General features: G+C 42.1%; 1 protein-coding gene across 2 annotated transcripts in view; it reads right to left on the bottom strand.

Moving 5' to 3' along the window:
• CANT1 (calcium activated nucleotidase 1) overlaps positions 1-27,500 on the bottom strand; it is an 847,030-nt gene that overhangs the window by 528,540 nt on the left and 290,990 nt on the right. The gene's annotated exons all lie outside the window — the stretch shown is intronic.

Here is a 27,500-nt window from a genome sequence, read left to right on the forward strand (position 1 = left end):
AGATACAAGTAAAGTGCCTAATACAAATTCAATTTCATATATATCTTTCTAATTTTAAAGCATATGGAAAGGCAAACTCAGAGGTAAAGAAGCAAGTTGGTACTAAGTCTTAAGTTAATGTAAAAAAAAATGTAAAGCAAAGGAGACTTAATGTCACCAGATCACTGTACACACTAACAACTAAACTGTGTTTGTCATTTTTTCAGCTGCTAAATACTTGACTCATTGTGAAATATATTGTAAATGTAAACTGTTAATACCATCTTGCTCACAAAAACTTCAAATAATCCATCTAGATAAACTGGTAAAACAGAGCCATGCAGTAAAACAAAGGCTTATAAGCCACTTCATTACAAAAGTAGTTTACAGAAGGCACACTCTACTGGTTGCTGCCTTAAAAGATTAGTATCTGAACAAACACCAGAGATGACAAACCATCCAAAATGACCTTCTCAACAATGCTAAGAAAATAACAGTGCTACCTTTAAAAAGGTAATCTCAGTAAGTCAACCATATTAAAGATAAATGTTCTATGTATGTTTTGTCATAGAACAGTTACACCCTTTAATTTAATGCAGACTGCCATAAAAACTTGTTGTCCCCAACAATCTGTTGGTAACATCAGGGAACAGTACTCAAAGATCAATACTGCATTCACTTGCCTTCCTCCACTCTAACCTCCAGAAAACAATGTTTAATTCACTTAGATAGAAGCTGCATGCAAGGTTATTTAACTGACCTACATATAGCTTGGTGATCCCATCCGTGGTACTATTATCAGTGTACCATCAGCAAAGACTCTAAAACCTGGTGAACTGTACATAGTCAAGCATCAACAGGAAATACTTAGCTTTTCTTATTGACAAAACTCAAAATTAAGCTACTCAGCATTCTGCACATCTTGTCATGCTAACTCATTTACTTGCCAGAGCCAGCATAAATAAATGCATATCTCCAAAGTCAGTAATCTAAATTGGATCAACCAACAAACAAATATATGGAATTAGCATACTTATGTGTGCTGCTTTAGTTACTTATTTTTGTTCATTTTATTTTTAAGATATGTAAGAAACAAGTTTCTTTCTCCAGGGATGAACTAAAAACTTTACTCAATCAAATGACCTGTAAGAGTTGAAGTAACATTCAACTGATTAGAGTGGAAATCATCTGACATTGCATAAAGTACCAAATTAAGTCAAACAGAAGTCATCTAGCAGTATACAACATGTTTAATGATGCTCATCCTACTTAATGTTCAGCAGAAAACTGTCAGTCTGGGCCTTATATCATTACCTTTATGATAAAAAAGAGAACTTCCCATGCTGGCAAACCTTAAATTACAGCATAGATACTTTTTCCATTAAAAATATTATTAATAACTGGAAGTTATTTAATTCAGATGTAGAGATGATGAAAGATGTGGGAGATGGACTAATATTTGTACAGAAAAAGGAACGAAGTTTTAAAAATTTATTTCAAGCTAGATTGAATCCCCCCCCCCCCCCCCCCATTTCTCTACCCACAAAGAATAGGGTTATTATTACTGGAATGTATAAGTGTTTAAATTGTAATATGTGTAACTTCTTGATGACAGATGTCAAACAACTAACAGTGGGAGGGCATGTGATAACAATACAATGAAAATATAGCTGCAAATCGAGATTTATGTTTTAGGCATATGTATGTCTTGCAATTCATTTTATGTGGGGCGGACAACTAGAGAATTAAACAGACGCATTTATGAGCCTAAATATCCAGTATCTGTGAAAGATAAAAAAATGCTTTTGGTAAACATTATAAAAATAATGCAAGTTGTCAAGTGAATTTCAAGTTTATTGTGTTAGACGAAGTGATAAATGTGCACAATAGATTTGATGCTGAAGATGAGCTCGGGTTGAAGGTATATGTTTGGCAAATTAAACTGAATGCATGCTATCCACCTGGAATGAATGATAGGTCTGATTTTGTTGCATATTTAAAAAAGAGGAAGTTACATCATAATTAAATGGTCATGTGTTTGTTTTAGTAGTATTTTAAGTTAGTAGTATTTTACTATATTATTCAGTCTGAGAAAGTCCAAGTTGGATGAAAGCGCTTACTGATTTTTGAGAATGTGGATTAAAAGCAACTTTTTACTGTATTTTAAGTCTGTGGATTAAAAGCAGAAATTTTTTGAACTTCGTGTTCCTCACCTGTGGTTTACTTTGAAACCTTAAATTACCTAAGTACATAGTCAGATGAATAAATGGAAAAGCAAACAGTATTAATAATGATATGGCCAATTCTGCACATACCATCAGTTCAGGGTGACCTGTTCTGGTATTCAGAGTTACTAAAGCATTTACCCAGTTAACTAGTATATCCAGGTTCCTCCAATTTTACTACCTTCCCTCACAATGATAATCTAAATGTTACTACTCAGTAGAAAATGATTACTCAACACCACCACAAATACACTATTTACAGCTTACGCCATTTTACCTATTATCCTTTAATAGCTGAAACATTTACATTTAAGAATGTGGAAACACTCATCATTGGTAACCTACTTGAATGCTAACCCTGATGTACATTTATCAAACAATCTGTAACAAGGCACATGAGTACTGAGAAAATATAGCAGTTACATACTGGAAATCTTCTATACCTGAACATAAAATGGTGTATGTCTTAAATAAGTCACTTTTTGTTTTTATTGTCTTTATTGCAAATTTTAACACACTTCAAACCCGTATTTTCCAATGCAAGGTAAATACATTTTTACTCATACTCAGTAAGGGTCCTAAACTATAGTTAATGTCTCACAACAGAAGGAGGAGACACAATCCTTTAGATCACAAAATACATTTAAATGGGGGTACAATGGATCCAGTGTGTGCAAGTGCCAAAGCTGTGGTGGCAACAGTAACCTTCCTCGTTAAAAAACTAAGCACTAAAAACATAAAATGCACCATGATGGACACTCTCATCTAACTTCTGTTGCATGTACAATCCTCACAATCAATTTTCACATTAATAAACCCCACAAAGAAAGTAATGAGCTTATAACTGCCCGTAACCTAAAATCAAATACTTATCACAATTCTCAATTCCCCACTAGTAACTCAAACCCATCACAGTACAGTATCACACAAAGACATTAATTTTAGTCTGAGGCACTGTGTCAACAGTAACTTATCACAGTGCTATTTAGAACAGCATGCACAATAGGGTTACCACCTGTCCCACTTTCCTCGCAAAAATGATAAAATGGCAAATGTCCTGAGATTTTAGGACAAAATTATTTCCTATATTTTATGTAATAGTTGCATAAAACAGTTATTCTGTATCTGAAACACCTAAATGTTATAAGAAACAGAATAGGCAACTAAAATGCTACAAGAATAAGCTTTTATTTAGGCAAAAAAGTGACATTTTGTCCTTGGTACTGGCCGTGGGTATGTTTCACCCTGCAAAATCTAATATTTGTACCAAAAGTGTCCCACTTTGGGCATTTGAAATGGTGGCGACCCTAATGCACAAGGATACTGGCCATATTTAGATGCACACTATGTATTCAAGTATGATCACATACATACTTATCAGTATGCATTATTATAGCTTGCACCTAGGGCAGAAAAGAAAGTCCCGCTGGGCCACATCACTTACAAAATAACAAACATATTAATTGGACTATCACATCTCAACTCACGCATGATTTGCATTCTAACTAAACTAGATTTTCTGATGTATTTTTGTCATAAGTCTGAAGTTTTCCTGAAAATGAACTCTAACAATAAAACAGTTTAAAAACACAAAATGAACACCATGGTCATCAGTGTTAATATCCACAAGTTCATACATGCATACACACAAACACCATCTGAAAAAGGAGCAACATTCTCATTTGAGTTCCTTATTTTAGCCTTTGCAATTCCAGTGCTTCCAGACAGATCTATAATACAAGATACATGCCTCTCAAATGTCCCTGATCTTTCCTCATATTTTTTCCCTGTACCTCATAAATGTTTGATTTGTCTATTAAATTACTAAGTACTGCAGTCGGCCACTAATGCCAGGCATTACAGTTTCATACTTTTTATTGCTCAGAAAATACATCTTGATGCAAAACATGTTATTTATTAACTTTTTTATGTGAATTAAAAGCAATATTTAAAATTATTAATGATTTTAGGCCTTTGTCTCCCCATTATTTTTGCTTTTTCCAGAATTCATGAGCAAAGAAGTTGAGACGTACAGCTATCACCCTGTAACACACTTAAGTTACCCTACTACCACCTTCAAGATGTCCAGAACAGCTACCCTGTTAGACAACTCTCGCTGCCCCTAGCAGCATCCACTTTCAGGAGCCCAGTTTAAACTAAATTAATAATAGCTGCACTACATCGACTGATCATATTGAACATCAGGACCTTCACAAAACAGTACGAAGATAATTTCTAATTTCAACCCGTTTCTCGTTAAAAAGACTGTCAAACTCAAGTGGAACCTCTAAACTTTAAAAGCAATGATCATGACCTCCCGGGAGGGTCACACCACCACCCCAGAGAATGACTTCCCATCTCCATGGATACTCACTGCAGGAGAGTGCAGCAGTTAGTAGCTCCGGAGTGGTGCGCTCTTCCAGTTCTTGTTCAGTATGGAATCACAATCTTCCGGAAACTATCTCCGCAGTCCTCAGCTAGCTCCTGCGGACTCTCCAACTCAAATCCTGACAGCAGAAAACATACAGCAAAACCATTCCATGTACACCAAGCCCTACAGCAACGTCCGTACGTCAGCACTGTCACCAAAGAACACAAAATCAACATCCGGAAAACTACAAATCCCAGTAGCGCCTTTCATTTTCGGAAAGTATTTGAAGCTTTTGGAGTTGATTGGAAATGGGAAAATTATCAAGCATAGCAGGTACAAATAATAAGAACACTACACTAATTGCCAAGTAGATGTTCACTTGCTGTACTTATAAAACTGTAAAGGACGCAGCTAACAGAAATGTTCTTTCATCTATATCTTTCAAACTTCAAAGAGTACGGAAATGGAAACTCAAGAGTTAAAGGAGTGTGTTGGTACTAAGGCACCAAGTAAGTTAGAGAGTGTTAAAAAACTTTAAAACTAGGGAAGTTTTATGCCACCACATCACTGTGACTCCACACTAACAAACAAGCTGCATTGCCATTCTTTCATCTGATGAAAATACATTTTGTAACTTGTATCAAATAAGTATAATGCAATGACAAATGCAGTCTTATTCATAAGATTCAAATACTCTATCTAGACAAACTGGAAAAAAACAGAACCAGGCAGCAAACAAAGGCTTATAATGCAGTTTGTTAACTAAAGTAGTTTACAGAAGGCACACCCAGCTGGTTGCTGTATTAAAAGATTAGTGTTTGACAAAAGCAGTATAGATGACAATCCTAAAATGGTAATCCCAACAGGGTGACCTAACAGCTTTTAAACTCCCCAATACATTATCAAATTACTAAATGGAAAAGCAAACAATATTAGAAATGGTAGGACCAGTTCTGCAACTACCATCAGTTCAAACTGACCTGTTCTGGTTATCTAAAACCATGTTCGCACAATTAAACAGTATATCCACATTCTTTCAATTTTACTTCCTTCCCCACCGTTATAATTTAAATGTTGCTACTCAACAGAAAATGATTACTCATACTCTACACCGCCACAAATACCCTAAGTACAGCACTATTATTTTTTTTATTTACCCAGTATTGTCTAATAGCCAAAGCATTTACACCTAAGCATGTGGAAGCACACTTAACATCAGTAACCTACTTGAATGCTTGCCGTGATTTACATTTATCAAGCAATCTGTAGCATGACATGCTATGAGTACTGTGAAAACGTAGTTGTTACATTCTGAAAATCTGCTGTGCCTGAACAGAAAATGTGTATGCCTAAAACCCATTGATTTTTTTCTGTCCAAAAAAAAAAAAAACCGTTACTATCTTTACTACAAATTTCCCCACATGTCAACTCCTTACTTTTCAATGCTCAGTGGTGACATTTTTTCTTCACATTTTTTCCTCATATTCAGTAAAGGGTCCTAGACTATAATTAATGTCTCTCACACAACAGGAAGAGATGTGATCCTTTAGTTCTGAAAATATATTTAAATGTGATTCAGTTGTGTGTGCATTTGTCAAAGCTGTGGTACCAAAGGTAGCCTTCCTCATTAAAAAAACGGAGCACTGCAAACATAAAAGAAATAAACAGAATAATAAATAGAAGTAAAAGCCAATACCAAAGGGCTCTGCTGACTAAGTTTACAGATGATTGCAAGCTAGGAGCGGTCATTGAATTCCCAAATGACTTAGCCATCCTGAAGGAAGGCTTGTCCCAAATCTGAAACTAAATGCCAAAATGTTTTTTATTGTATCATTTGAGAAGTCATTTAACCAAGGGAACTACTACACTGACAAAAATCCTCCTAAGAACTGACCCAGTTGTTAGGAATTGAGAACTTATGTGGACAGCAGTCTAACTTTAGACCAACACGTGTCCATTGTTGTAAGAAAGTCCTTCTGTATTGCACAGCTTATAAACAGTGGGATTGTGTTTAAATCTAGGGATGTGATTGTCCCCTTTTACACAGGCCTTACTAGGCCAGTTATTGAATGTATCTGACCAGACACATGCAACAACTGGGAAGTCCACAGAGATACCTTACTAAAAGGATACAAGGCCTAAGCAACATATCCTACTCGGACCGACTCAAAGCCCTATCACTATTTGGTATCCTACAGACTGCTAAGAGGTGACCTGTGTCTGGCATACAAGCCATCCTCTGACCCAGTATTGATGGATTTACTGCACATCAGCAGCAACTCAAATGGCATCAGAAATACTCTGTCTAGAGATCTAAACCTGTTCTGCAGCATCAGCAAAATAGTTTAGAGGGACAGGTATCTCTCACAAAAGATACTGCTGCTCTAGAACTAACTCCCCATCAACATAAAACAAAATTCATCCCTGTCCATATTCAAGCACAACTTATATCTATGGATGGGAAATGGAAAATTTACTCCAGGACTGCCCCCTGTACTACTAATGGACATAGGCAGCTCCTAAATGGTTTATCCCATGCACGGGTCCCCTCAAATTATCTATGGTATGATCCCAGTTATTATAATTGGGGTAATATATAATTATCGACTGTGGGATGGGGAAGGCCAGTCTCTAGTCAAAAAGGATAGGTTAATTCAAGCACAAAAAGGGGAAAATGACTTGGCTTAAAGTGGCCTGCAAGGGCATCTAGCCTAGTACTTACCTATGAATCTATAAAATGCACCATGATGGACACCCTCATCTACCTTCTTCTCTGCATAAAATCCTCACAATCAGTTTTCACATTAATAATAAACCTCACAAAGAAAGTGATCAGTTTGTAATCGCCTGCGACATGAAATCATCTCCTCCACTCAGAGGCACCTTACACCATTTGGACCAGGACCAGTTTAGCCCAATAGGGCCCTGCTCCCTCAGGGGGGGGGCTTCACACCAAGGTACGACAGGGTCATTATGCCTTACTTGACCCAGAGATATGCCTAAGGGACACTACAGCAAAGCTCAAGATGTTTTCCTTCTGAAGTTGTCAGCAATAGTTGTTATAAGTCTAGCATTATTAGTAACTGCAGCTTCACGCCTCTTGTATTACTCACAGTGTTAGCTACTTGTAATCCAGTGGTAGACATTTGCTTTTGCTGAGTGCTCAACATGATTTTTAATCCAAAAATATTCAATTAACATCTGGATTTGTTTACCACTTCAGTTACTGTATCAGAAGATAAGACTGGGCTTATTTTGAAGACTGATTTATTTCTTTTAGTATTTTATTTGAAATTTGTTGACCGGGAACGTCCAACTGAGCCAGAGCCCTTTTTCAGTGAAGGCCCAGGGAGAAGAACTCCAAAAGCTGATATGTACTGTTTTCTTATACTTCTCTTGCTGATATGAGTTTATGAATGGTTGTTAATGAATAAAGTTACAATAAATTATTTTGGAACAGTCAGTGTCTTACAGCATGAATACTAACCTTACTAAGCATAAAAAATGCAAGAATGCAGATATAGTTATGTGAGTTAACTTCTGATAACTAAGACATGTGACACAGTGTTACCAGTTCAGCTGTATGGCAGATAAATGCTTGCTGCAGTCAAGGATAGGAGTAAAAAAAAAAAATCATAGAGAAGTAAAACATGAGGTGTATGTGCTGAGTGGTTGGTGGCAGAGGTAGACAGAAAAATTATTAATTTTGCTGAAAGTATCAAAAAAGTAACAGTGGTAAATAACCAATGAACTAATAAGCTTTAATCAATATCATTGCAGCCATGGTAATGTAAAGCAAGCACTCAGAGAGGTTTGTTAGGAGAGTACATAGTATAAGTCAACACAGTCATAAGTAGATGTAAAACAAGAATTAAGTCAGTAAAACAAGTAGTAAAATAGATGAGGAGTACCTGTACAATGTCATATCATGTAGTATAATATTTCTGTTGAAGCCTTAGTAAGAAGATGCACTCTTAACTCATGAAAATATAGATATCCACATAGTTATTAAAATATAGTTTCAGAACAGTGTCAGCACCTTCTCAGCACAGGAGTCAGTCTTTCAAACCCAGTGCCTATTGGAGGATTTATATCACTAGATTGGCAAGTCTAAAGCACAGAGCTATAGCCTGTAAAAGCAAACCTAATACACTATTATTTAGAGATGAATTCAGAAAGAAAACTGAAGCCACCAAAATTAAGTACAACTTGAGAACTACTACTTATCTTAAGGACAACCACAAAGCCTTCTTCAGCTGCATCAGATGTAATGCCCAGCAATCCACAGAGCTATTGCAGAAAAATACTTACTCATCCCCTGAAGACATAACCAATATGTTATCAGACAAGCCAACAAAAACAAACCAGTCTAGTGGACAAAGGAAGGATGTATCAGAACAATCCAATAGTAAAAAGAAAAAAATAGACCTTCCAAACCACGGCCAATAAAATATAAAAGTTGTTTACTAAATGTAAGCGCTTTTGTGCCCTCACAATGCACTTCAGACATAATAAAACACATTTATTCCTCCATTATACACTCTACTACATAAGCTAACCATTAAAATGTTCAATCATTTAAACAATTAAAATCAATGATGTAATCTGCATGTCTTCAGCAAAGGTTTTAAAGGCACATTTACATTTAAGCCAGGGGGTCTTTGTGCCTGTAAACTAGTAATCCATTTAACCTCATCTACTTCCACATTATTCACAATATCACCACCCCTAGGGTTCTTGCCAATAACCTACAACACTAAAAAAACTAAAACTATGATCATTAAAATCAATAATGTCTATATAATACACTACCTAAATCTTTGTTTCTACTGTATCTCAGATGCTCCAAGATACGTTCTTTAAGAGTACCGTTGGTTTTCCCTACATAAAAGCATGTACAAAGATTGCAATTGGTCAAATAAACTAAGTCACTGCTATTGCAGTCCTCGTAAAACCTAGCAGTAAATCTGTAGCCATTGCAAGGATGTATAAACATCTTTGAATCAGATATATGACCACAAGCTGTACATTTTCTTCATGGGAACATACCATGCCCATTGTCAGGAATGGAAAACCTCCTTATACTAGGTCCATAACAAAGCTGACGTTTAAGAGAAAGACTATTCTTAAAACAAAAACTGGAGTGGGGGCCAACCACTTGACTCGCCTTCTCATCAGATAACAAAATGGGCCAATTCTTACGAACAATTTCACAGATTTTTCCTGTGTCATTCATGTATGTCAAAACCACCCTGGTTTTATCATCTCTACTTCTATTTGGTTTAACCCTACGGGTTTTATCAGAAAAATATGGCCTGGCCATATCAGTTCATACCTTATTAATTAATTAATTAATTAATTTACATTTGTTGACTGGGAGTGTCCGACTGGACGTAGGTCCATTTTCAGCAGAGGCCTGGGGTGAAAAGCTCCACAGTTAAAATATACAGACAGTAGTTACATTGGATTTACATAGCAATTAACAATTTGATCAACATAGCAATTAAAAATTACAGAGATACAGATGAAGAACGTAGTACATCAGAAGACAACTAGAATCTTTATCATTTGCAAAGTACATAACAGACATTAACAATTGTTACAATAAGAAGTTCCTACTGTATAATAAGTAGTTAGGCTTATGAGCATCCGAGCTTGCTATAATAAAGGTAGTTAGTGGGGTGGAAAGGAAGGTAGTGGGTAGATGGAGTGGGTTATATTAGAGGGGGAGTTGCAAGGGCATAGCCAGCATGTTTTTAGGTGCGCTTTTAGTAAAGTTTTGAAGTGGGTGCATGATGGTACAGAGGTAATTGTGGGTGGTAGGGACTTCCATAATTTGGCTATGGTGCAAGAGAATAGTGCTTCACCAGCAGTTATTGGCTTTAGTGATCTGCAAGTGATTTTTGTTGCTGGATCTTAGTGGTCTGATGGTGCAATAGGGTTGGAGTAGATTCTGGAGGGATGGGACTAGGGTGAGTGTGAGTTGATACCATTGAAGGAGGTGAGGGTGTTCAAGCCAGCCCAGTTCAGCAAGGGAGATACAGGGGTGACTACGGTAGGATGCCCCTGTGGCAAATTTGGCGATTTTGTTTTAACAGCTCTTGAGCTTGTTTAGATCGCATTGCCTTAGGTTGGTATATATTGGAGAGGCATAAAGTAGGGTGGAGATAAGGTGGGAATTTGTTACGGTAATCTTTGCTGCTTTGGTGAGAAGTTGCTTATTTCTGTATAATGCTCCCAGTTTTTTGTGGACTTTTTTATGGTCATGGATATGTGAATGTCAAATGTTAGTTTATTTTCTCTAAAAACTGCATTTTACCTGATTTTGGCTTAGCACTTAAGTGTGGGGTCATTTATTGCACTGTTGTGATTATTTTGCTGCTTGTGTTTATTTTGCTGCTTGTGTATCTCTGCTGCCTGTAAACTACAAAAAAAAACAGATTTGCTGTTCTGAACTGTTTGGAAGTTTCTAGAAAGTCAGTGCTTACTTGGGCTAAATGGAAGTCTCTGTGTTCACCAGTGGGAGTGGTTAACACCGAACAGCCTTTCTGTCCCTGGAGGAGTGGTTACTACCTAGAAGCTGTAGTTTTATTGGCCATTTTGGGTCAATTCTAAACTCCTTGATCTGCCTCTCTTAAAACCCGACTGCCTCGTGGTTTTGGCGTCTTTTCAGACTTGCTAGTTGTTGCTGAAGCACCTACCAAGTGGAGAAAACGCTGAGAGAAGAAAAGGAGCCACTTTTGTGATTTTAAGTATTTATTCTGATTTTTTGTTAAGTTTTACTGCTTTGCCACCTACTTTTTGGCATTTTCTGGCTTGCTAAAGTTTATATCTGTAACAGTAACAGTACTTGGAACACATCTAGAGCCTTACTGCATTTCCTGTGTTGCACTTAATTTATAATCGTTTTTTTTCTCTAAAAACTGCATTTTACCTGATTTTGGCGTAGCACTCAAGTGTGGGGTCATTTATTGCACTGTTGTGATTATTTTGCTGCTTGTGTATCTCTGCTACCTTTAAACTACAACAACAACAAAAAAAAAAATGTTGCTTTTTTCCCACTTTCTGAAAGTTAAGAAAGTTCAGTTACAGATTTGCTGTTCTGAACTGTTTGGAAGTTTCTAGAAGGCCAGTGTTTACTTGGGCTAAAGGGAAGTCTCTGTGTTCACCAGTGGGAGTGGTTAACACTGAACAGCCTGCCTTTCCCTGGAGGAGTGGTTACTACCTAGAAGCTGTAGTTTTATTGGCCATTTTGGGTCAATTCTAAACTCCTTGATCTCTCTCTCTCTTAAAACCCGACAACTCTCTTTTTGAGCGGTTTTGCGCACTGAGCAGCGTCGGGCGGCGCCGCCTAAACAGGTTTAAACTATTCCAGGCTCCACAAACTCTGCTCTTCACTTTTTCCCTTAGAACTGTTCAAACTCTCAAAGTAATCACTATATTCCCTTTCTAAAGCCCTGCACTTGCTCAGCTCTTATAAGGAAACACTAACTAACTAAAGCACTACACCCTCCTTGACTTCTCATAAGTATTAGGCTCCTGATTGGTCCTTCCTGATCAAGTGAAAAAACAGTTCCCTTCCCTAATCTGATCAGTAAAAAAACAGTTCCCTATACTAATCTGGTATGTCCAAGGGTCAGTTTCAAGGTTACTCTCCAGTCCAGCTGGTGAATCTGGGAATTTTGAGGCAATGTTACAATTGCCTTATGTACACAGACAACCCTCTCCTCCTTCCAACAAGCTCTAATACATGTGAGAGATGCAGTTACACAGCCAAACTGGAGGCAGAGCTCTCTCAACCCAAGACTGGCACAGTCAGTCAGGAGGAAAAGGTAACCACCCACACCACAAATCCAGTCTCACGTAGACCTATTGCATCTGCATATCCAACACATAAACACACAAAAACATACTCGGAGGCTCTAAATAAAAATCTGCCTAAACAGCAAAGACCTCCTAAGCAGATATCCATGCAACAGCCACCCCTCAACAATACCCACAAATCACATATCTCACAAAATCAGTGTGCCTCACAGTCACAGCCCTTAAGGCCAAACAACACACCAAATACACTTGTTATAGGGGACTCTATTGTCCGGCACACTGGCATCCTGCTCACCAGACTGAACAAGGAGAAGGTCACTGTAAGCTGCCTGTCGGGTGCCAGGATCCACCACATAACACAAACACTCAGGTCACTCCAAAACAAGTACAAGTATGACTCCGTCATTGTCCATGCTGGTGTGAATGACCTGAGACATACCTCCCTGGACTACATGAAAAGAGACATAGAGGAGCTCTCTGACCATGTAGACCAGGCTGGTATGACCCTGACCTTGAGTAGCATCTTGCCCTCACCAAGAATGATGCCACAGTATAAAGACAAAATGATCAGTTTCAACAATTGGCTAAAGTATTGGTGTCATTCAAAGGGGATCCAGTGTCTGTCAGCCTGGGATGACATGCTTGACAAGCCACGTTGCTTCGCTAGGGACAGCTCGCACCTGTCACCGTTAGGCTTTCGTATACTGGCCAAGGCTCTTGCCACCCCCATAGTGCCTTTTTAAGGCAAGGCTCAAAGGACAAACCCACCTCCATAGACAACCCAAGGATACAAAAACTAAAGGTAATGCTACTCAATGCCACAAGTCTAAGCCTCAAGATGCACGCACTCGAGGCTCTCCTCAGTATGGAGAAAATCGATGTCTGTGCAGTAACAGAAACCTGGTTCAAGGCTCCTAAGAGCACCCCAGCACTACCAGGTTATAACTCATACCATGCGTTTCGGCCCCAAAACTCGGACCGAAGCACAAAAGGAGGGGGGGTATCTATATTCATCAAAGATACCTACACCTCCAGGTTAGTGGCACTGCACGAAGCATCGGAAACCATCCATGTGCAACTAACAGCAGGCAAAACTGCCTTTCAGTTTGTAGCCTGCTACAGAACACCCTCCCTATTACAGGAACCCCACTTGGCATTCCTGAGAACATTGGAGAATATGAAGGTCTCTCCAAACAATATGTTATTAGGTGACTTCAACTACCCAAACATTGACTGGGAAAACTACTCAAGCCCAAACACCCTCGCCCAACGGTTCCTTGAATTCATAAACTCTAACGCAATGGAACAGCTGGTCACCACTCCCACAAGAGGGAACAACATATTGGACCTAGTCATCACCAACATGGGGACTCTATGTTCCACACCAGAGGTAAACCCCTCATTGGTAAGATCAGACCATAAACAAATTTCCCTGGACATCCATATCCCGTCTCCACCCCCACCCCCAGCCAAGGAAATCACTGTAAAGAATTTCTCAAAAGCCAACTTTGCACTTCTCAAGACTGAGGTGGAATCCTTCAAAGCCCTGGGCCAGAAGATAATACAGCCCAATCCGCAGAATCCTTTACAAATGAATTCTATGAGCACCTGCAGGAATGGATGGATCGTGCTATCCCAAATAAAACCAAGACTTACTCCTCCAAAAACAGGAGACCGGTCTGGTGGACCCCAGCCATAAATAAGCTATACAACAGAAGGAGGAAGCTACTACATGACAGAGCAAAATCCCAAAAAGGGAAGGCATCTCTGATCAGTATTAGCAAGAAACTTCGATCCCTCATAAAATCATCAAAGGCCAGTTTCGAAAGAAAAATTGCCCTAGACACTAAAGATAATCACAAGGCCTTCTTTAGTTATGTCAGGAACATGGGCGGAAACTCCCAGATATGCTCTGAATTGTTGCATAACGGTACAAAATATACCGAACCTACAGACATAGCCAACATCCTGGCAGACAGATTCAGCGCAAACTTCCCCCCCAAAGGAACAAATGCCTATCCCAACTGAATGTAACCTCCTGACATCACAGATGCACAGGTGAAAGCTGCCCTCTCCAAAGCAAAAAACACAGCATCTATGGGACCGGACGGTGTCCCAGGCTGTGTCTTACATGAGCTACAAGAACTGAACCCTCACATTAAGTCACTGTTCAAACTTAGCCTTACTACAGGATATGTACCCAAAGAATGGCGTACTGCTACAGTGGTCCCACTCCACAAAGGTGGTGCCACACCGGACCCCGGAAACTATCGCCCCATAAGCCTGACTAGTCTGGTCTGTAAAGCTATGGAGCGTATTATCATGGAACTCATAAACAAAGACATTGGGAGCCTCCAGACACTGGACCCTACCCAATTTGGCTTTGTTAAGGGCAGATCTTGCCTCTTAAACCTAGTTGATTTCTTTGAAACATTTACCAAAGCCATAGATGAGGGCAAGGTAGTCCACACAGCCTACCTGGACCTTGCAAAACCCTTCGACACAATACCCCACTCGGGCATCATAAATAAGCTTACCAGCTTAAATATCAACCCCTATATCACAAGATGGGTTGCAAACTGGCTCAGAGATAGAACCCACATGGTCAGACTCACAGGTGCCATGTCCGAATCCAAACCAGTTACAAGTGGCGTCCCACAGGGCTCAGTTCTGGGACCTCTCTTGTTCGGTATATACTTCTCTGAGGTTCAGGCTAACACGGGGGGATTATGGCTGACAAAGTTTGCAGATGACTGCAAACTGGGGGCCATAATCGAATCTCCAGCTGACACAAGCATCCTCCAAAAGGGTCTCACAGAGACAGATTCTTGGTGCCAGAGCCATGGCCTCAAGCTAAATGCTAAAAAGTGCATAGTCATCCCTTTTGGGAAAAACAAGGTGCCCACAAATTACCACATAGGTGGTAATCCATTAATCTGGAAGAAGTAATTAGAGATTTGGGGACCAACGTAGATAGTAATCTCTCCTTTGATAATCACATTGCCAAAGTGGTTAGAAAGACCTTCTATATAGCCCACCATATCACGAAAGGTTTCGCATCTAGATTGAGAGAGGTCATTGTGCCCCTGTACTCGTCAGGCCCATAATTGAATACAATGCCCCTTTTGGGATGTACCTTACCCGACACCTGCAGCAACTGGAGAGACCCCAAAAGTACCTCACCAAGAGGATCATGGGCTACAAACAGATGTCCTATGCAGCTCGACTAAAGAAACTCCAGCTCTACTCATTTGCTTACCGCCTACTCAGAGGCGATCTATGCCTGACATACAAAGCCATGTCAAACCCAGAATTAATTGACATGCTCCACCTCAAAAAATCCAAGTCCCTTAGAGCTACACGCTCCAGGGACCTAAACCTCAGCACAAAAATAAATCGGACATGCTGGAGGAACAGATTAATTTCCCAGTGGCTCCCCTCACTCTGGAATAGAATCCCAGTTCATGTTAGACATAGCCCCTCGCTCACCCTCTTCAAGCGAAATCTTGACGCGTGGATGGGAAATCGCAAATTCACCCCTGGGATCTCTTCTGTGTCCCTGCTAGACAGAGGCACAGTAAACTAAACTTAAAAGGGTACCTTCTGTGACCTACTTTACAGAGGCACAGTAGGCTAATCTAATAGGGAGGCGGAAGCCAAGTACACTCTGGCTAGGCTTATAAATGCCTTAGGGTAGATAGGTTAGTATCTGCCTATGAACCTATTTCCACTCCTAGCAATTTGGTGTGTTCTATTGGGTGTATAGTGGTGTTGTCTTTTGCTTTGATGTTAAAGTGAGAGTTGTTTTGAGTATGTTTGGCAGGTTGGAAGATGAGTAGTTTAGTTTTGTTTGGGTTGAGTATTAATTGGACATCGGATAACCAAGTTTCAACAGAGGAAAAGGCTTCCTGTGTGACATTTTGCAGTTTGGGCAGGGACAGGGCTGAGCAGATGATGGTTGAGTCACCTGCGTATTGTATGAGTGTGCCATGTCTGGTGGCAGAGGCTAGATTATTGGTGAAAATAGAGAAGAGTAGGGGTCCAAGGATGGATCCTTGGGGAAACCCTATAGAGACAGTTAGTTGGGGAGATATGTCATTCTGACATACAGCGGATTGTTGGTGGTCAGACAGGTAACTCTGAAACCAGTTGGTGACTGATTGAGAGAAGGATAGGTTATTGAGGACAGAGATGAGTTGATTGTGTGGAACCATGTCAAATGCTTTAGATATGTCTAGGAAAGTAGCAGAGGAGAGATATCCATTGTTTTTATGCTGAAGGATAGTGTTAGTAAAGGAGAGTAATGCAGCGGTGGTGCTATGGTTTGGTCGGAAACCATGTTGAGTATTGGAAAGGAGGATGTTAGATTCTCTACTCACTTAAGATTTTTTAAGCGATTTGTGGATGACATTTGTATTTTATGGGATGGACCTGTGGAGTTGATTGAATGTTTTGTAAAATATCTTGAAAGTACGACTACTTTATTGAGGTTCAGTCAGACAATATCCTTTGATGCAATAGATTTTTTGGATGTTCATTTGGTCAAGAAGAATGCAACTATTGAGGCTAGACTACATAGAAAAGAGAGTATTGGCGTAATAATCTTCTGCATCGTACGAGTATGCATCCAACGCATATTTATCATAATATACCTAGAAGCCAAGCCCTGAGATTATCTAAGTTACATACAGATGACCAGGTTTTTAATGATGCCCTTTAAAAATGAATGTTTTTGTTGAGAGGGGTTGCTCTGGAAGTGAGCTGAATGGCCTAGCTGATGATATTAATAAGGTACGAACTGATATGGCTAGGCCATATTTTTCTGATAAAGCCCATATGGTTAAACTGAGTAGAAGTCGAGATGATAAAACCAGGGTGGTTTTGACATACACGAATGAAATGGGAAAAATCTGTGAGATTGTTTGTAAGAATTGGCCCATTTTGTTATCGGATAAGAAGGTGAGTCAAGTGGTTGGCCCCCACCCCAGTTTTTGTTTTAAGAATAGTCTTTCTCTTAAACATCAGCTTAGTTATGGACCTAGTATAAGGAGGTTTTCCATTCCTGACAGGGGGCATGGCACGTTCTCATGTGGAAATTGTACAGCTTGTGGTCATATATCTGATTCAAAGATGTTTATACATCCTTGCAATGGCTATAGATTTATTGCTAGGTTTTACACAGACTGCAATAGCAGTGACTTAGTTTATTTGGCCCATTGCAATCTTTGTACATGTTTTTATGTAGGGAAAACCAACCATACTCTTAAAGAACATACCTTGGAGCATGTGAGATACATTAGAAACAAAGATTTAGGTAATGCATTATATAGACACATTATTGATTTTTAATGATCATAGTTTTAGTTTTTTAGTGCTGCAGGTTATTGGCAACAGGGGTGGTGACATTGTGAATAATCTGGAAGTAGCTGAGGTTAAATGGATTACTAGTTTACAGGCACATAGACCCCCTGGTTTCAATCCAAATGTGCCTTTAAAACCTTTTCTGAAGACACGCAGATTACAACATTGATTGTAATTGTTTAAATGATTGAACATTTTAATGGTTAGCTTATGTAGTAGAGTATATAATGGAGGAATAAATAACCATCATCAGCCTCCTTTTTTCCCATTTTGTCTACATGGGTTTGGGGTATCGTGTTAACTGTCGCCAACTCTTTCGATTCAGTGCCACACTCCTGCCTTCTTCAACACTCATGCCCAACTGTCACAGATCATCTTTCCACTTCATTTCCATCAGCTCTAGCTTATTCAACTGTTCTGCCTTTACGGCCCAGGTTTCTGTACCATACAGTAGTACTGGTCGCACCACTGTCTTGTACACCTTACTTTTCAGCTTCTTTGGCATTCTTCTGTCACAGACTACACCTGATATTCTATGCCAGTTGGCTGCAGCCCCTCTGAATCTAGCTTTGACCTCTTCATTCAGACTACCCTTCTCCTCAACTACTCCTCCCAGATACCTGAAGCTGTTTACTTGTTCCACTATCTTCCCCTCTATCTCTGTTCTCAGCTTCTTCTGATTTCCCCAATTTGCTGCTATTACCACCGCCTTTTCTGTGCTTAGTTTCATCCCATGTGCCTTCAGATTTGCATTCCATTCTCCTATCCTTTGCTGAATTTCTAGCTCAGAGTCTGCCTGTACTGCCACATCGCCTGCATACAGCAGCTTTGTTGATCCATCCCCTCCAGCCTGTTTGCTAATGTAGTCCATCACCAGTATGAACAGCAGTGGGCTCAGAGCTGAACGCTGAAGTACACCCACACCCACTGGGAGCCCCTCTGTGAGGCCGAACACTGTTCATACTTGAGTCATTGGGTCCTTGTACGTAGCCTGCACTAATTCTACCAATGTTACTGGGACTTCAAATCACCACAGTACTGCCCAGATCAGCTTTCTTGAGACCTTGTCATATGCTTTCTCCAAGTCTAGGAATGCCCAGTTGGACTCTCTCCTCATCTCTAGCTGCTTCTCAGGTATCTGTCTCAATGCAAACATCAGGTCAGTTGTGCTGCATCCTTATCTGGAACCAAACTGCTCATCTCCTATCTTACATTCTACTACTCTGCGTATCCGGTTATCAATCACCCTCTCCAGAACTTTCATGCAATGTAATAGGAGTTTGATGCCTCTGTACTGCCCACAGTTGTGGATGTCCTCTTTGTTCTTGTGCACTGGTACGAGTATGCTTATTCTACAGTTGTCTGGGATATACCGTTCTCTCCACACTGCTATTACTACCCACAGGAGCCATTTCTCCCCTATCTCACCCACCATCTTTATCATATCTGCTGTGACCTCATCTGAGCCTGCTGGTTTCCCTGAAACTTCATCTTCTTTAGTGCAGTTCAGTTCTTACTTCTTCTAGGGTGAGCTCCTCCTCTTCTCTCATCGTAGGCTGTGTCTGGGGCAGTACAGCTTCTGTGGGGTTTTCTTTATTCAGAAGCTGCTGGAAATACTCCTTCCGTCTGCCTTTGATGTCCTCTGGGGTGGTGAGCAGGTTGTTGCTGGCATCCCTTATGAAGGGTATCTGACTATCTTCTTTATCTTTCTGTCTTTGCTTTGCAACCTGATATAGTTTCTTTGTGCTCCTTACTGAGTCACTTTCCAGAAGTTGGTAGAGTGCCTCTGATGCCCTATTATTTGCTATTGCAACTTCTTTCTTAGCTTCTTTGTTAGCCAACCAGTAGTCCTCCTTAGCCTGGTCAGTCTTTTCTGTCTCCCACTTCTTCCTGCACTCCTTTTTTCCTTTGACTTCCTGGACTTCTGCATTCCACCACCAGCTTTCCTTGTATACGTTATTTCCATACCTGACTTAACCACATATCTTTTCTGTAGTGCTAACACATGCTGTTTTTAGGCACTGCCATTCTTCTTCAACTCCACCTATTTCCTTCTTTCTTGGGGTGCTAGAGCCCTGAGTAATTCCTTGAACTGTTGTACTTTCTCTTCAGTCAGCTTCCAGGTTTTCAGCCTGGTCTCTGTTGACCTTAGAGCCTTCTCTGACCACTGCTTGCAGCTGATTGTGGCAACTAGTGGTTTATGCTGTGGGCTGACTGTTTCACTGGGGATGACTTTGTAATCATAGAGTCTGTCCCAGTGCCTTTTCCTTACTAGGGAGAAGACTACCTGAGTTGCTTGTTGACTACTCTTGTATGTGATCTTGTGACTGTCTCTCTTTCTGAACCATGTGTTGGCTACTGTCAAGCCATTTGCCAGACATAAGTCTAGAATGGCTTCTCCTTTATTCCTGTTGCTCCACCCATGTGGACCCAGGCAGTCCTCAAATCCTGTTCTGTCAGTCCCGATATGTGCATTCAAGTCACCCATTATCAAAACCAATTCATGTTGTTCTGCTTTATCTAGTAGGTCCTGCAACTGCTGTCTGAATGCACTCTTTTCGTCACAATCACAACATTGCTATGGGGCATAGGCTGAGATTATCAATACTGCCCTATCATTACACTGGAGTCTAACTGCCATGAGTCTGTCATTAATTCTGATGATATCCCTTACTGCCTTCTGAAGCCGCTCTCTCACCACAATTCCTACATCATTTCTAGCCTGCCCTCCACCTGAGTAGTAGACTCTGGATCCCAAACCAAGTGGCTTTGCTGCAGTGTCTGTCTATCTCGTCTCCTGGATACATAGGATGTCCAGCCTTCTACGTATCATCATGTCATCCACTTCCAAGCTGCATCCTTTCAGTGAACTTACATTAAGCTTATTAATTCTCAGTTCATGTTTGGCAGGTTGGTTGGTTTTACGTCCAGCTTTCACTCAACAGAGCTATCCCGGGTAAACCAGGGTGGGCAACTAGACACCAGCCAGCCAGTAGCTTATTGACCCAGGGCTGCTGGGCTTTATGGCGGGCACACACTGGCCAGTAGGGGCACATATACCCCTCCCACCATTAGCACGGGTCCCTGGCGTGGGTCAGAGTAGTCCGGGTCCTCAACCCATTTATCACCGGTGACTACCCATGCCCATTTTTGCCGACATTAGTCAACATGACCGAATCACCTAGAGCCATATTTTACACTGAGTGGCTAGCCCTGTCACGGCATGCAGTCTATGATCCGTGTTCTCCTATCTTGAGGATACTGCACACCACAGTAGATGCCCCAAGCGGTTGGTGTGTACAACTCATCCCCGTATAGGGCACTATGTAGAGTCTATGCTGCTGCCCACAGCTTCATTCATTGATGAGTTTGAGATGGAAACATTCAGCATGTTTTTTGGACCTGGTAGAAATCCCACGGAGACACAAGGAGAACATGCAAACTCCAAACAGGCATTGGTCAGAGGTCAGGATCGAACCTTGTACCTTGTGCATGGGAGGCAAAGACCTTAACTACTAAGTCATCTAAAGGAATAACTGTTTTATTATGTCTAAAAAAGTGCATTGTGAGGGCATGAAAGTGCTTACATTTATTAAACAACTTTTATATTTTTATTGGCCGTGTTTGGAAGGTGTATTTTTTCTTTTAATATTTTTATCAGACAAATTCACCTCAAACTTTACTCCTCTATCTCCTCCTAATTTCCCATCTTATTAGTGCACACACACCACCTCCTGACCTCTGAGGATGTCCTGAATGTTCTGTCTAAGGCCAAAAACCCTTGCTGCTTGGGTCTTGATAATGTGCCAGGCTGCATTCTTGTCTACACCAGACTCTATTTGGAAGACTCACTACCAAGCTTATTCAGCCTCAGCATCTCCTCAGGATTCATGCCGGTGGTCTGGAGACCTTCAGTAGTCATCCTGCTCCACAAAGAGGGCACCATTACTGATCAAGAAAACTATAGACCTATAAACTCACCAGCCTTATATGTACGGCAATTGAAGGCATCATTATGGAACTTAAGTAAGACATTGGCAGTCTAAAAGCTCTGGATCCAAGACAATTTGGGTTTGTTAATTTATTTATTTTTATTTTTTATTTGTTCTTCGATAAATGGGAAAGTCCAACTGAGCCAATGGCTCATTTTCAGTAGAGGCCCAGGAAGAAAAGCTTCACATCAGATTCAAAACTATTTAAATAGTAGTTAAGCAATTATAAACCAGGGAGAAAGCCCTGCAACAAATTAAACATTTAACAATGAGTTGGGGTGAAAGACTTCACAAAAACACACATAAAAACATTTTACAGTAGCTGAATAGTAATTATATACAAGGGGAGAAAATCCCTACAACCGATAAAAACAAACAGATTGAAATACCGTTAGAGAAGTATTAAGAATACAATATGTACTGCAAGTAGCAAGACGCACTACAGAAGTGGATAGTCCATGACAAGCAAACTAGTACATAGGTATTCAAAATACTGACTATATTTCTAATAATGTATGGAGGTGGAAAATTATTATTCTGTATTTGCCTGTTAAAGGCAGATGTTAAGTTGTCAATCTCGCCTTCATTCTTGCTGGATGGGTTCGGAGCCGATCCTCGGCTCCGACTCGGCACTTGCTTAGCTTGAGAACTCCTTTTACCAGCTCGAGGCAACCCTATATCCCATGATGCAAGGCGGGACTACCTCAGATCTCGTTTGCCGCTTTGCGAAGAGGTCTCCTTTTTTGCCAGCTGAGGTAAGTTTGAGTTTTCAAACAGCTTTAGTCAGGGTTTATCTTCCCCTTTTTCCTATTTTTAGTGTATAGTGTCCATACAATTACCCTATTCCCCTTATAGTAAAAATTTTTACTTTATAAAAAGTTTTAAAAAAATTTCAGTTAGGCCTAGGCCTTCCTTATTAATCCCTATCTGTGTGTCTGTGTTTGGGGATTAATTTGTGTGACTGTTTTTGGTCTGTGTGTGTGTGTGTGTGTGAGTATTTTATTGCTCTTTTTCCTTAGACTATGTCTAAAGAGGTAAAGGTCTCGGGCTTCAAGAAGTGTGACTCGTGCTGTCAGAAAATGTCTCTGACAGACGGTCACACTTCTTGTGTTTACTGCCTGGGGCCTTTACACCTGCAGGACTCCTGTGCTTTGTGTCACTCTTTTAGCCAGCGAGTCCTGCAGGAAAGGAGGAATAAGTTAATCCTCCATGGCTTGCTAAAGCCGGAAGGTTCACCCATTAAACCTGGGTCCAGTAAGCCTTCCAAGCCATCCAAGGGTCAGGCTACAGCTTCCAAGCCTTCCCCGGTGGCTCCGACTCCTTCGGAGTCGAGATTGGCTCCGGCCGGAGCCGATCTTTCTCCTTCTCAGCTAGGGTCGGTTCCGATCAGTTCCGACACCCAATCTGCTGTTGCCTTGTCTGCTCCGGCTGGAGCCAACACAGTATCCAGTATCGGAGCCGAGAAGCCTTCGGCTCCATCTGGAACCCATAGGACGTCGGCTCCGATGACTTCCTCCAAGAAGAGATCTCGGTCCCCGTCTTTGGAATCTATCCACTCTGCTCTGGGGTCTCCTCTTTTGTCGGAGCGGAGTCCTCGGAGCCGATCTTCGAGATCTTCCAGGCTGTCTGACCACGATTTAGAGAGGGTGGTAAGCAGGCTGTTAAAGTCGCAGGCACTGGCCCAAATGCTCCATAGCCCGTCTCAGCAGACTTCGGCTATTGCTTCACCCCTTGAACTTCCTCCTCCGACTCCCCACCAGAGTTCGGCGCCGGAGCTTGACAGCGACTGTTTCGCGCCGAACCGATACATCCTTTTTCGGCTCCGTCGTCTTCGGCTCCGATCTCCTCCTTGAGACCTTCCTTGGAGGGATCCAGTCGTCGGGTTTCCCTAGTCTGCTCCGAGGGGGCTAGTGGCATCGGACCCTTGCCCGACCCCGCTCTCCCTCTTGGGGCTTCGGCTTTGGTAAGCTCGGCACCGACATCGGCCTCGGAGCCTTCCCTCTCAGTGGAGCCGGGAATTCCTATTTCCTCGGAACAGGAATATTCCGGTCTCCCGGGAAGGGGAGCCTTTGAGGTGATGAGGAGTGTCCTGGCTCCTGAGCCAGGTCAACGGTCCATCCCTCTAGCTCCTCCTTCGGTGCCTGTAGACGCCTCTTGCCAGCCTCTTGCTCTCAGGCCCAGGGATCCATCGCCCCAGGTTTCCCCATTGGGAATATCTTCCTCTTCCGAAGTTTCTCCTGACCCTGCAGGGGAACCCCCTCGGAAGAGGACGTGTAAGAGGAAACACACAGACTCCCCTGAGTCTACTACATCTGATACCGACTTAGATGAGTCGGAGGGTTCCACGATCCCCTCTGAGGATGTCTCCTTTTCAGACATCCTTGAGCTCCTCAAACAGAGGGGGAATTGGCCCTCCATTGACCCCTCCGAGGATGAGTCGGTATACCTGGAGGCTTTTGGATCCCGACCCTCCACCTCCTGGGTGTCTCCGCCTTTCGACCCACTTATGCAGGTAGTGGCTCGGACGGCGTGGGCAGCTCCAGATTCTGTGGAACTTGTCCCCAGGAGACCATCCAAGTTTATTACGGCCCCTACGGACAAACAGTTTCTTTCCAAGGGCATCTCTGTGGATGCTATGGTGGTGGCGGCCACTAAGAAGGAACTTATGATCCTTCAGTACCTGTCCATCCTCCTAACAAGGATTCTAGGACCATGGACAGGTATGGAAAGTGGATGTTTTCTTCAGCGACCTTTGCTATGCTAAGCTGAACTACCTTTGTCACTTCACCAGGCTTCAAAGAGATATTCTCAAGGAACTAGGTGAAGTGGTCCAGGATCCTTCTGCTGCTGGGGCTCAAGAAAAGATTGCCTCACAGCTAGCAATCCTGAATTCCTTATCCAACTCCTCCATGCGGCTCATATCCTATGCGGCCGATGGAGCGAGCAGGGCCGCAGGCACAGGAGTGGCTCTTAGACGCCAAGCCTGGATGCGGCTTTGTAATTTTGCGGACCCCTTTAAGGCGTCCTTCACCAATACCCCCTTTGATGGTTCGGCTTTGTTCGGACCTCAGGTGAAGGATACCTTGACCAGGTGTGAGCAGGACGGTAAAACTCTTTCTACCGTTGGAGACCATTTTTCCACCCCTTCTAGACCATATCCCAAGGGTCAGAAGGGAGGGAAAATGTGGTTCCATAAAGCCCAAGGAGCTACACGGACACACGTGGTCAGTTTACCCCAGAGGCAGAGGGGTAACAATAATAGACGCCCTAGAGGCAGGGGGTCCTCAGAACCAGGGCAACAGGAGTCTCTTCCTGAGAAGCCCTTTCAGCACCCCTGAGGTGTTGCCCGACTGTCCACCCTTGGAGGCAGTCGGGGAAGGATTTCGCTGTACCCAGTAGCCTGGCATTCCCTTTCACAAGATATGTGGGTACAGTCGATCATATCCGAGGGTTACAAAATCCCTTCGAAGGTATCCGTACCTCAACAATCCCTTCCAGACATCTCACCCGGTCAAAGGGATTTGGCAGAACAGGAGGTTTCAAAGCTCCTAGAAAAAAGAGCCATCCAGACTGTTCCGGCAGACCAAGTAGGATCCGGCGTCTACTCGAGATTCTTTTTGGTCCCCAAAAGGATGGGAGATTGGAGACCAATATCAGACCTGAGCAGTCTAAACAGATTTGTCAAGAAGGCAAGATTCCAGATGGTCACGCTTCAGTCCATTCTGCCCTTTCTGGGCAAGGACAACTGGATGTGCTCTATAGACCTTCAGGACGCGTACTATCACATAAAGATTCACAGGCGCTCCAGAAGGTTTCTCCGCTTTCGGCTAGGGACCAGTCATTACCATTTCAGAGCCCTGCCCTTTGGTCTCACTTCAGCCCCCAGAGTGTTTACCAAATGTATGGCAGTGGTCACAGCTCATCTGAGACGTCAAGGATTCCAGGTGTTTCCTTATTTAGACGACTGGCTCCTCTCCGCCACCACCAGATGTCAGCTTCTTCAGACCAGAGACTACACTCTGCAGCTATGCAGGAGTTTGGGAATTTCAGTGAATTTCGAAAAATCTTCTCTGCGGCCTTGCCAATCTATCACCTTTATAGGCGCAGAATTAAACACCGTCAAAATGTTAGCCAGACTAACAGATCAAAGAATTCTGGACATCCAAAAATACGTTCGGATTTTATTGCAGAGCAGCAAAGTCAAAGCCAGGCTGATACTAAAGGTTCTAGGTCTTATGGCTGCGGCCATTGTTCTTCTACCACTGGCTCGCTTCCACATGCGTCTTCTGCAGTGGATGTTATTCACTCAGTGGTCGATCCACAGTCTTCCGATGAGGCACGAAATCTTAGTCACACAATCGCAGGACTCATCTGAATTGGTGGATATCTTCCCTCTTCTTCATCAGGGCCGACCTTTGTTCCCCTCCTCCGTTGCCACAGTTACTACGGATGCCTCTCTGATCGGGTGGGGGCATTATCAGGGCAGGATGGTCCACGGGACGTGGCAACCCATAGAATACCATCTGTACATAAATGTCCTGGAGATGAGAGCGGTGCTTTTAACGTTGCAAGCCCTCAATGACTTTCTTCCCGTAGGGACTATTGCAGTACAAACGGACATGTCCGTGGTCTGGTACATCAACAAGCAGGGCGGGACCAGGTCCTATCCGTTGTGTCGAGAAGCTCTCAGACTTTGGCAATGGGCAATCTCCTCTCATCGGTTTCTGATAGCAACGCACATCCCCGGCAGGTCCAACCTCTTGGCGGACAGGCTGAGCAGATCCATTCTCATGCCTCACGAGTGGTCTCTCAATCAATCTGTAGTGGACCAGATTTTTCTGAAGTGGGGCACACCTTGTTGCGATCTTTTTGCTACACCCCAAAACAACAAGTGCCCCGATTTTTTCACCCTCTTTCCCCTACCAGGCCAACCCCTGAGAGACTCTCTAACCCAGGATTGGCCCTGGGGACTTCTGTACGCTTTTCCTCCCTTTCCCTTGATTCCACAAGTCATTCAGAAAGCCACCGTTTTGAGGGCCAAGTTGATTCTCATTGCCCCTTACTGGCCTCGACAAATTTGGTTTCTGTCTCTGCATCGTCACCTCCTGGTGCAGCCCTGGCATCTGGACCCAGTTCCGGATCTCTTGATCCACCAGTCGGGTCAACAGTACCGGGCCATTCATTCTCTCAACCTCACTGCTTGGTTGCTCCACTTCCTTCCCTAGCCAGGCTTCCTATGATCTCTGATTCGGTCAGAGACATCTTAGTGGCTTCTTTGAAGTCGTCCACCAGAACCGTTTATGCTAGCAAGTGGCGTTTTCCATTTGGGCAAATTCCAGGAATATTGATCCCTTTACTGCTCCTGTGCATTCTGTTTTAGATTTCCTGGCTGAGGTTTTTCAGTCAGGATCTTCTTCATCTACAGTAAAAGTTCAACTGGCTGCTATTTCCAAGTATCATGTTGGCTTGCATGATCATAACATTATGTCTCATAGACTATGCAAGGCCTTTCTGAGGGGAGTTTTTCTCCTAAAGCCGATAAAGCATCCTCCTCCACAATGGGATCTAAATTTAATGTTGGCATCCTTGATGTTACCTCCTTCGAACCGTCTGCTTCATGTTCTTTGAAATTATTGACCTGGAAAACTATATTTTACTGGCTGTCACTTCAGCAAGAAGGGTTTCGAGATTCAAGCTCTCTGCATCCGTTCCTTACTTGGTTTTTCACAAGGACAGGGTATCCTTAAG

Source organism: Protopterus annectens, chromosome 10.part0 (genome assembly GCF_019279795.1).
Source record: "Protopterus annectens isolate FY-2018-M chromosome 10.part0, PAN1.0, whole genome shotgun sequence".
Classification (NCBI taxonomy): domain Eukaryota; kingdom Metazoa; phylum Chordata; order Ceratodontiformes; family Protopteridae; genus Protopterus; species Protopterus annectens.